General features: G+C 44.2%; 1 protein-coding gene across 1 annotated transcript in view; it reads left to right on the plus strand.

Moving 5' to 3' along the window:
* The window catches only part of TMEM130 (transmembrane protein 130), a 236,468-nt gene that overhangs the window by 43,267 nt on the left and 181,097 nt on the right, over positions 1–12,104 (plus strand). The gene's annotated exons all lie outside the window — the stretch shown is intronic.

A 12,104-nucleotide genomic window follows, 5' to 3' on the forward strand; every position in this document is an offset into this window, starting at 1 on the left:
TGTTATCTCCAGAAGGACTGCATTGTATTGTGCAGCAGATCAATAACATTGGGTAGAGTTCGGAAAAAATGTGATTCTCAAGGAGTAACTGTGAAGCACAAACACCAGAAGGAAATGTGCATTTACTACTATTTCCACTTTATTCTCTGCATTTTGTTTTAATGAAGGCCTTTAACACATTTATGCATATCAAATGAGCCAGTAATGGTTGATTGTCCTTTCTGCTCACCTTTGCACACTTTTCCTAAAAAATGTTTCTTCTTGTTTGCAACCATTCAGTTCCACTGACTATGTCACTGTGTTGCTCACAGTGGCTGCTGGTGACATTTGAAAGTGGTGAGGCGTAAACTGATAATCATACTGCACCGTAGCGAGCGAGCGTAGCCGAACCCCCTAAGGAGGGTTCGGAGGGATTTCCCCCGAGAAAATGTTGACAAAATAGTGGAAAAATGGTGCATTTTCAAGCAAATTTGAGAAAGCAGGAAGGTTAATAAAGCAATTGTGAAAGTGCAGGTATTACATTATTAAAGAGCTGTCATATAACATAGGCGTGAGTCAGCCAAGCTTTAGCTCGTTAGGATTGGCTGATGAGTGGATCCCTCTTTATGGGTATTCTTGCAAGCATGTGTCAGCCAGCTTTTGCTCATTGGGATTGGCTGATGAGCGGATCCCTCCTTATTGGTATTCATGCAAGCGTGAGTAAGCAATGCTTTGCTCATACTATAGGGATTGGCTGAAGGTGTTTAGACATTGTCAGCATTGCTTGTCGGCTCCTGTTCCCAAGTAAAGAACCGCTCCTTGTGGGGAACGGTGTAGACATTGAGCCGCAGTGTATTTCACAATCAATACAGCAAGTATAACCCAATTGTAACACTATACCATTTTCTATACAGATTTTTGTAAAGAACACTCAACAGTGGTAATGTTCCATCAATTACGTATGGGAGCTGGATAGCAGATGAGCAAATAACGTCGATCTTTTCTGCCTCGTGTGTAAACAGGTAAACAGTTTGCAGGAAGATATGCCGAGCTACATTACATGAAATAATGACTACCATAGAGCAACGCTGCGGCGTTATCGTTCAAGACATGGACATGTAGCAGGGTTCTCTTAAATGTGACCTGGTCTATCAGAAAATGCGGTACACTGTCAGCCCGCAGCTTTTAGCATCCAAATTCTCATCTTCTCACACTTTGGGATTATTTTCTGATCGCATCAGTGACTTTGCCAACTAGGCTCAGCACCAGATAGAAGCTGATTCAGTGCACAACCCAAAGCCCCTGGAAACAGCAAGTGCAATAACAATTCCCTGCTTCAGGACCTGGTACCAGAATATTCGGAGCTCTTCCAAGTAGGCTGAGCAGGTGACTAGATCAGCGGGTTGCTGTCTGCCCTCCCACTGATTTCTGACAGCAGCAATAGCAAAGACCATTCCCTCAACTTTCGGGCTCAGTTCACCGGCAAGAGCATCACTAGACCCCCACCCCTCCAAAAAAGGGTCATGCTCAGAGATCAGCAGGTTTTTAAGACTCTGCCTGCCACAGCAACCTGAGTATTTGACAAAAGCGACTTATATGTTCAGGGCCCCTCCACACATAAACACACCCAGGCCTCAGCCCCTTCCCCCATTTAGCCACAGGTTAAACACCGATGTCTACCTAAAAGCCGTTGTCCACTCACAGCATCGACGTCAATAAATCTCTCACTCGGAACTCAGTCCACGAAAGCAGAGTAATGAATGTCTACTTAAAGTAAGCTTCTCTGCCAGGGCAGCAAATGCAATACCAAAGTTAAGTACATCTCAATCAGGGCACCCAAACTTCCTATGATCCCTCTTTCAAAGCGCAGCCTGATGCAATTATATCACAGTGGATTTATACCCCGGCATGGTGATTACATTAAACGTAGGCACGCCGGTAAATATTCATGATTGGTGCGGCACGAGAAAGACTATTGCTGGAAAAGACAGCGTGTACCATGTTTATTAACACGGAAAAGACGGGGGAGGCGGGAGGGGTTTGTAAACAAAACATATATAAAAAAAATAAAGTAAACTAAACTTACCATGCGGAGACTCCGTCCCGACTCCTGCCGTCCTCGTTTTCAAGTCCTCCAGCACGTCATCAGGAAGGCGGCGCGGCAGGCAGCCTCCCTCTCGACCGCCGCGTTTTTGATTGGTGTGGCCGGCTGCCCCACCTACATCATTTTCTCTCTGTATGCTGCTGCTGCAGCATACAGAGAGAACAGGGAGAGTGAGTGGGTGGTATTACTCGAGGGCAGGGGGGAGTGGCTTGGGGGAGTGGCTTTCCCACTGTTGTTAATAGTGTCTGTTGGGGCGGCCTCAGGCTGCCCAAACAGTCAGTATTAACAACGGTGGGTAAGCCACTCCCCTAAGCCACTCCCCCCTGTCCTCGAGTAACACACCGCCCACTCTAAACCAGGAAGTTCTGCTTTCTCGCCGTGCGAGAAGGCAGAAACAAATCACAAATTGCAGTTATATTACAGCAATAACTACCATTTGTTTCTGCCTTCTCGCACGGCAAGAAAGCAGGCGAGGCGGCGCCCAAACGCCCCCATGGAGAAACCGCCACTGGTTGCTAATACATACTATCATTGAAAGAACGGCAAATAAAGACATTTACAGCATTTTATATTGCTATCATATTGATAATGAAATTAATATTCAGTTAGTTGAACGAAAAGTAACTGTGAAAAAACATGTTCTAATACATCCTTCACACATACTTTTGAGGATATGTTACATATCACATTTTATGGAAAAATGAGAATGCATTTTTGTAATGTACTTGTAAAGTGCTACTTGCTATAAGTGTAAATTTCCCCAATAATATGCACCAATAACTGTAATACACAGGCTTGGGAAAGGGGATTGGAGTAACAGTTTAACTAACACAACCTTGCTCAAAATGTATAGATTTCAGTGATCTCTTGGGGATGGCAGATTGCGGCACTCTTAATTCCTTGTGGAGAGAGATGCATTGTTGAAATAGTCAAGTCAAGAAGGCTTTATTTCGATAAAAATGATCATAAAAGCTTCATATTAAAATACACAATTTCATATTTAAAATGGCAAGATAAACAAAACACAGAAAATTTGATAATCAATTAATTAAAAAAATTTCCAAAGTTCATAGGAAAAAAGAGATATTTCATAAAATGATTTAAAAACGGATTAAACAATTGATTTAAGCCTCTTGGATCTAATGGACCAAGACCATGATAAGAATTTTGCAAGAATGCAAGCATTTAAAGTGCAACAGTCAGACCTGAGTATGCGTATTGCATACGTATGACGCCTAGTGCCTAGCTGGCGACATAGATGTTTAAGCCATTTCTTCCGTGGCAGGGTATACTCTCCGCATTCAAACAAGAAATGCGCCACTGACTCTGGTCTGCCTATGCACATTGGACAGAACTCTGTGGTTTGCGCTGGTGGTTTCCACCGTGATGAAAAGGCATACAAAGGAAGAGTACCTGCTCTGAATTTAAAATAAAAGGCCCTGTCAAAAGGTTTCTCGATTATGTCGAAATATAGTTCTCGTATTGGCAGGTCCTTAAAGTTCAGGAAATCTTCCGTTAGTCTGCCCAAGCAATCATTAGTGTCCCTTTTTGATGCTATCCAATTCCAGTGCAGAGTTTTGAGAGTTTCTTTTGGTGGAGAGGATCTGTTTAGCCATGCTTCTTTTAGGCCCAAATTGGATAACAAGATTTTCATATCTCTCAACCATTTAATTTTCTGCCATCCTGGAAGTGACATAATTTCTGAAAGGCCTTGCGCATATTTGTCAAGTTCCTGTACTCGCCACAGGCGGGCCCATAACAGCAATGGCCGAAGTTTTGCTTTGCCGTCAATTGGGCGACAACCTAAATCCAGCATTAGCGGGACCATAGGGGTACCTTGCGGAAGGGACATAATTGCTCTGCAGAATTTCCTCTCAGATCTTGGCAATTTGTTTGTAATAGATGAGCCCCATAACTCAGCCCCATAAAGAGCAGAGCTAACCCCTTTAGCTGTATAAATTTCAAGTACAGTAGATATGGGTCTAATGACACAAGAGCGTTGTTCTTTCAATAGGGCTCCTGTTAGACGTTTATGGGTTAGCAACATTTTATCCAAATGAGGGGCCCATTGCATTTTGTGGGACAACCGAATGCCTAGATAATCAAAAACTTCTACTTTCCCCAAAGGTTCTCCATTCAGGGTAGGAGGGCAAATTGTTTTTTTTGAGGGATTCAGCACAAGATACTTCGTCTTTTCAGTATTAATAATCAAACCCCGTTCAGAGCAAAAGGACTGAAAATTGTTCAAAAGTCTTTGGAGGCCAATCGGGGTTTTCGACATCAAAGCGTATCATCCGCGAAGAAAAGCGTTGGTATGCGCTCTCCAGCCAGGGATGGTTCATCTGAAGAATGTCTCTGAAGGTGCTCAACCACCCCATTGATGTAAAGGGAAAAATGGGTGGGAGCTAGGACGCATCCCTGGCGGACCCCCCTCTCTACCGGGATGCTACTAGTTTTTTCACCCTCTGGGCCCCACCTTATCTGGGCAAAACTATTTTCATGGAGCCTAATAAGTAATGAGAGGATATAATGCGGCAACCCCATGTCTGCCAGAACACCCCAGAGGGTCTCCCTCGGTACAAGGTCATAGGCAGTCTTTAAATCGATAAAAGCGAGATAAAGACTGCCCTTGCCTATAACCACTACCTTCCAATATATCATCATTAGCCTAAAGGCTTGCTCGATTGTGCCAGTGCCCACTCGGAACCCTGCCTGGTAGTCGGAGAGAATATTATTTTGATCGATCCAATCCAATATTCTGACCAATAGGACCTTGCCAACTTCTTTTTGGCTAATATCCAACAGACTAAATGGTCTATAATTGGATGGATCATCTCTGGCGCCTTTTTTATAAATGGGGACAACCTCCGCCCCTTTCCATGATGTGGGAATCGGTGCACCCCTACAGATGGCAACGAGAAGGCAGTAGATGAATTTTTCCCACTTCTGGATATCTGATCTCAACAGATCCCCCGGTATGCCATCCGGTCTAGCAGCTTTTAGGGGCCTGATAGAACTTATGGCATACTCCACTTCTTTTATTGTAAAGTCAGAGTTTTACAGAAGGGTCGCCCAATCCAAATCAATCTCAAGTAAATTCCCTGCCCTTACTTCAGCAGCAGTGTATAACTTTGTGAAATGGTTGACCCACGCTTGACCTGGGATATTACATGTTATCAGATCAGTATCGGGTCTATTTCTGGCTCTTATTGTGTCCCAGAAGCATTTTGAGTTCCTCTTAGAGCTAGCCTCTTTAAGAGTACGCCAGTACTCCTCTTCCCACTCTCTTTTTGCATGTGCCAGTGTAAACCTATACTCTTTCCCGGCTATCTGTATCAAGGGTTGGGATTTCCCTTTAACGGCCTCTATTAAAAGTGCCTTTGCCCGTCTGCATGCTGGGGTATACCAGTCATGCTTCCCCTTGGGTTTACACTGGGATGGATTCCCCCTACGAACCCCTTACCCTGGAATACATCCCCTATAGACTTAACAGCTGCCTCAAAAATAGACGTTGCCCTTTCAGCTGAAGGGGCCAGATAGGTAGCGTCTAATTCGGTCTAAGAAGTCTGAAGTAATTCCTTAATGGTAGAAAGTTTGACAGCGTCAGTGGCGATTTTATTCCACTTAAGACGTCATCCACAGGATGCAACAGTGGTTTTATGAGTGCATTTAGTGAAGGGTGCGTTTACTTTACTAGGCCAGGGATTGTGTAAAGATAAGGAAAGCGAGTTATGATCGCTCTCCACGGTGGGTGGGACAACCATATCCTTAACCAGTCCCCAAAGTTTTAGATCCAACAGGATATAGTCAATTCTCGAGGTTTGACCAACCCTGTTGAAAGTGGGAGCGCCTAGGCGATCAGAAATTGTACGGCCGTTCGTGGCTCTTAAGCCAAACTCCAATGTTAGAGCATTTAGTTGGACTGCAGTTCGTGACCATCTTTTTATCAGGGCAATAGATAGTACTGGAATACCCCATCTGCTATCGTCCTCACTTAGGTCTGAACTATCCTCCATAGGGAGTGGTTCATATGTACAATTAAAATCGCCCGCTATTAAGGTATAATCACCTTCTGCATGATCTCTTAGTTCTGTTTCAAGGGTGGATATTACTAGGGACGTCAGCCCATTTTTAGTTCCTCTGGCATAAACATTGTACAAGGCAAGGGACAAGCCCCTACTATGATTTCTCAGTACAATTGCTAATATATCTGGGCTGTTAACATGCTTAGATGTAATGTGGCAGTTAAGAGAAGTGCTTACCCAGATAAGCAGCCCCCCAGAGGGACGACCCTTTCCTTGTGTGGCTTTCACAGCGGGCACAAAGTACGTTACAAATCCAGCCCGGTGGAGCGGTTCAACACTCCAAGTCTCTTGAAACAGGCAAATTTTATGCGCCTCAACCAAGTCGTTCCATTCTGGCGAGCCCAGTTTCCTATGGATACCTGCAAGGTTCCAGCTAAGTATTTTTATTGAACCCTTATCAGGATTGCTGTCGCTCCCACTGTTGTTGTGCAGTCCTAGACACTCTATTGGTTGGAAAGATGATACTAGTTGGATTTTAGTTGGAACTGTATGGGTTGATAGCTTGGGGCTCTTAGTGTGCCGACCAGTCAGTGTATGCTCCTCCTCCCCTTGTTTCAAATATAAAGAAGGGGTACTAATTGGCTCAAAGATGAGTCAGTCTACCTCATCGAGAGCACAAAACCGGTTCCAATGGGAAAATTGGGAAAGAAAAGGATCAACTACAGATGGGCCAGGCCAAGATGATTGCCACTGATGGAAGGCATGCTGGAGAACTTGAGGATAGGCCCTATTTATATTAAGATTAGTTTTCGGAATATATTGTCTGTGTACCATCGGGTAGAAGTAAGAGAGGGGAAGTGGGTGAATTTGAGTATTTGCTCCGCTAGTGGGTGCACTGCATATGTGGTTCACTACCGCTGTATTTCTGAAATTAACAGTTATGACATCCCCTGCTATAGTTTTAGTGTTTCTACCCACCCACTCTCCTCTTCTAACCACAAGTATTTCTCCGGACATATGTGGGGGTAGGGGTCTGTTAATCTGTAACCATTGGGCACATTTAATTCTTAATTCAACATTTGTCTCCCTTCTACCTTCCTTTAGTGGTGGTACGCCCGTTAGTATGACTACAAAAGGTGCAGCTTCCACTGGCAAGTTGATTGTCCTAAAACAAGCTGGTCTTGGCTTTAACTCTTGGGTTTTAGTAGGGGAGGAAATTGATTTTTTGTGTGTTTGCTAGGACTTTGGGCATCCTTAGTTGCTGAATTAGAGGGTTTTCCAGTTCCTTGCTGGGTCTGCAAAATAGAACCAGCAGAGCTTGTAAGCGGGACAGAAGGAACGTCTTTTTTACCCCCAATTTGGGTCTGACAGTATGGGTCTTTAGCTATGTTTGCCGGGGGCAATTTCGGCTTTGTAGCTACGTCTAATTTGCTGGCGTTTCCCCCCAATGTCACTCCTTTCAATCTCCCTTGGGGTAATGTGCCCTCGATACTGCCTGGCTTATTAGACCCCGCCCCTTTGGTGTTCATTAGTGATGTCAATCTATCAATTTTTGACATAAGGGGCTTGATGTGAGCAATAATTGTGGCTTCTAAGTCCGCTTTAAGGTCCGCTACCATGTTTGTTACCCAGCAGGGTATACCTGGAGAATGACTAGGAATTGGGGTTACTAGATTGTGATTACGTGTATTAGCGTTCGTCCTTTTCTTTTTCCTATGTACACTACTAACATTGCTTACATTCCCTTTTCCTGAGCATATATTACTTGTTGTTTCGCTATCCCTTATGGAAATTGAATCAGGTATAGAGTTCTTTGAGACCCCTGGTGACTCAGTCAGAGGCTGGCCGCACGGAAGTTCCGCGAAAGAAGCAGTGACTCCAAGACTTAAGTCTAAATCCTCGGTAATGTTTAGGGATGGAGACAAGCGATTAACTGTTGCCTCCTGGGAGTCATGTAGAATTATTGTTGGTGGTAAAGATAATCTCCTTTCCGTGTTGGCTATAGCTGAAGATACAACCCGAATAGTTTGTTGCAACATAAGGTCAATAGCAGTTAAAGTGGGGACAGGTTGAGGTACAGGTTCCTTACGCTTGGTTTTGGATCGTAAGATAGGCATTTTGTCGGTTTTGGGACACTTCCTCGTGCCAATAAACGTATGCAACGGAAAGAGGGGTGGGCCGGCCCGGCCTCTTCTGGCCGCTGAGGGCCGTAGAGGGCCCGCCCTTTGCCCGGCTTAGCCCCGGGCGTCCCGCTTGCGTCCCGCAAGGCGGGTCCTCACCTGGTGATGAGGATGAGAGGGCGTTTGTGGGCGGGGCACGCAGGGGGCGCTGACCGGATGTTGCTTGGTCACGCAGGGACTCCTAGGAGAGTGAGTCCCTGCCGCGCTACTCCCCCGCAGCCTCTCTGCACCACAGATGTACCCCAGGCTCGGTCGAACAGGCAGCAGATGGCGTTGGTGGGCGGTCTTCCCACGAAGCGGCTCCCGCGAAGCGGGAGCGGCGAGAAGTTGAGGTAAGGGGCAAGGCAAACAAAGTATCCCCACGGCATCCAAGATTGCACGGAGGGTTAATCACTCCTATACACCTCATATTCCCTGTACTTTTGCCAGAGCGTCACCTTTCCAATGCTCTGGGTGATTGTTGCATTTGTTTACAAGAATGGGACTGGGAACAGAAGCTTGAACATGCTTCGCATTGCTTGCTTCTTCACAAAGAGTCATTCCACTGTTCGCTCTATTGGTGTAAGCCTGATCCTGCTTTATACACCTTAATGCTTAGCAAGACATTCAAGTTCTGCTCATGCATTCTTGTAGATGTACAAATTATGCACACATACAAACAGGCATATTTTGGACCTGCACCGATTAGCAATCTCTTGCTTGGTCACTGTTCATCCAAGAACCCCGACAGACCCTATTAGTAAATGTGCTTCAAATGTATCATACACTTGTCATAGGGCAATATCACTATGAGAGACACGATGACAAGTGATAACATTGTCAGAAAATGGGTAATTAATTTGGGAAGAGGTTACATTTACCTACTTAATAAGCACACCCTGATTAGGTGTTAACACAGTTCTGAGCGAAACTAGATGCAGCGCAAGTAGCAAGAATTTCACCAGAGAACCAACAAATTTAAATTGAAAAAAGCTACAGAATAAAATTCATAGAAAAATTTAGAAAAACAAAATGAGTAAAAAGACACTTAAACAATCAAAAACATATAAGCGGAGCCAGTGATAGTTTTTGTTTAAGTTGTGTGGCAAAAAGCTCTTAGGAAAGGTAAAGGGAAAATAAAAAGCATTAGCTCTTGGTTGTCCGCAACATAAGTATGATTTCAGACCACAGTGACAGAGTGGAGGTCGGTTACTCCCAGTGGGTCTCCTTGGTCAAAGGTGTTACCTTGGGACTTAGTTTACCTTTCGACTTTGAGTCTTCCATTGGAGCAATGTTCGAGGCTGCAGTAAGGAAGGGTGCCTCTGGGTTTGTGCCAAAAGCTCCAAGTAGGATAAAAGCTAGTTCTGTAGATGCCAAGACCACATTGCAACTGATGCAGATTTGCCATTTCACCTCTGTTTAAGATTTTACTTTTGCGCTTAGTCCCTTTTTTGGTTCACAAAATCCATCAGTGGGCATGGCTGGAAGCTGTTACTGGGCAGGGCCTTATTAGGGCAGACACTTTTATAAAGAGGAGCTGCTGAACCAGATTTCAGCATGCTCAAAGCTCAGATGTGTAGGAACGTGGAATCTTTCTGGCTTAGATACCCCCACTTTTTGCCTGATGTCAGTGTTTTTGACTGTAGTTCACTGGGATCCTGCTAACCAGGATGCCAGTGGCAGTGCTGGCTCCTCTAAATTAAATGATATGTAAGTACTTTGTACACACCAAAATTGCCATACTAGGGTACCATTGTAAGTCCCTAGTATATGGTACTGAGGTACCATGGGCATTGGTACACCAGTGGTCTCCCCTGGGCTGCAGTATGTATTATGCCACCTATGGAAGCCCATGCAAACTGTGTCTGCAGACATGCCATCACTGACTGCATGAAATGGTGCATGCACCTTTTGCTGTAGATATAAAGCTTTCCTTATATCCCGGTCACTGCACTTTTAACTTATACGTCATCCCTAAAGTGAATGTCTGACAAAATGTCGAAAGACAAAGGGGCCCATTAGGATGGCGGGCGGATTGCCCCCACCAGGCCATATTAGGATGGCGGGGGGACCGCCATCCTAATATGGACCACGGCGGACGGAAAGATCGTCCGACGTTTTTCCGACCTGGTTGCCTTGTGGCTGGGGCGGAAAAGGATTAATATGGTGGCGGTGTGTATTAGACACCGCCAGCTTTAAACAATGGGGTTTAAACAATGCCTGGAAAGGCATGCGATCTTCACTCTGTGGACCCCCTGCGGGCCCCCAGAGTGAAGGAGAGGTGGGGGGTGAACATGGGGGGTACCTGTGGTACCCCCCAGCATTTGCATACAAGAAGCAGCAGGCACCGTGTGGTGCCTGCCGCTTCGTGTATGCAAATGTTACATGCATTTTTAACATTGTGCCATGCGGTGCAGAGAGCACCGCCCGCCACAATGTGCAAAAAGAGGGATGCGCCCGCCACTGTGGCGGTCGCATCCTAATGCCACCATCGGGACCCCCGCCCTTATGGCGGGCGTTCCCTTTTCCCGATGGGATGGCGTGCGGACTTTCCGTCATCCTAATGGGGGCCAACATATCTACATGCAAACAATATCAGAACAAAAATATCGATGTCAACAATATCAACATCATATCTCCAAAAAGGTAAGTACAAAAATATCGAAAAAAAATATTGAATATCAAAAATGTCGTAGTTTAAAAATATGGTTCTTTTTTAAATTGAAAAATAGGTAAAATAAATCAAATAATACTTATAAATGTAATAAACATAGTTAAAAATATGTTATAACATTTAAAATTAATAATATACATAATCTAATAAAAAATAATTGAAACATATACATATAAAACATAATATATACTTACTTTTTATAAATATTTTAATAACATAAACATTACAAATATTAAAAATTACAAATATATCTAAAAACATAAAAAAATATAATAATAATAAAAGTTAAATAAAAATGTAATACAAATTTAAAAAAGTAAGGAGAATGTTGGATAGGGTAAGGATAAAAAATACTATTCCCACTCCAGAGAGTGCAAAAGTAGGGAAAGCATTGGATAGCGTAGGGGTAAAAATTATTATTCCCACTCCAGAGATTGCAACAGTAGGGAAAGCGTTGGATAGCGTAGGGGTAAAAATTACTATTCCAACTCCAGAGAGTGCAACAGTAGGGAAAGCGTTGGATAGCGTAGGGGTAAAAATTACTATTCCCACTCCAGAGAGTGCAACAGTAGGGAAAGCGTTGGATAGCATATGGGTAAAAATTACTATTCCAACTCCACAGAGTGCAAAAGTAGGGAAAGTGTTGGATAGCGTAGGGGTAAAAATTACTATTCCCACTCCAGAGAGTGCAACAGTAGGGAAAGTGTTGGATAGCATAGGGGTAAAAATTACTATTCCAACTCCACGGAGTGCAAAAGTAGGGAAAGCGTTGGATAGCGTAGGGGAAAACATTACTATTCCCACTCCAGAGAGTGCAACAGTAGGGAAAGCGTTGGATAGCGTAGGGGTAAAACTTACTATTCCAACTCCAGAGAGTGCAACAGTAGGGAAAGCGTTGTATAGCGTAGGGGTAAAAATTCCTATTTCCACTCCAGAGAGTGCAACAGTAGGAAAAGCGTTGGATAGCGTAGGGGCAAAAATTACTATTCCCACTCCAGAGAGTACAACAGTAGGGAAAGCGTTGGATAGTGTAGGGGTAAAAATTACTATTCCCACTCCAGAGAGTGCAACAGTAGGGAAAGCGTTGGATAGCGTAGGGGTAAAAATTACTATTCCCAATCCAGTGAGTGCAATAGTAGGAAAAGCATTGGATAGCGTAGGGG

Source organism: Lissotriton vulgaris, chromosome 10 (assembly GCF_964263255.1).
Source record: "Lissotriton vulgaris chromosome 10, aLisVul1.2, whole genome shotgun sequence".
Classification (NCBI taxonomy): Eukaryota; Metazoa; Chordata; class Amphibia; order Caudata; family Salamandridae; genus Lissotriton; species Lissotriton vulgaris.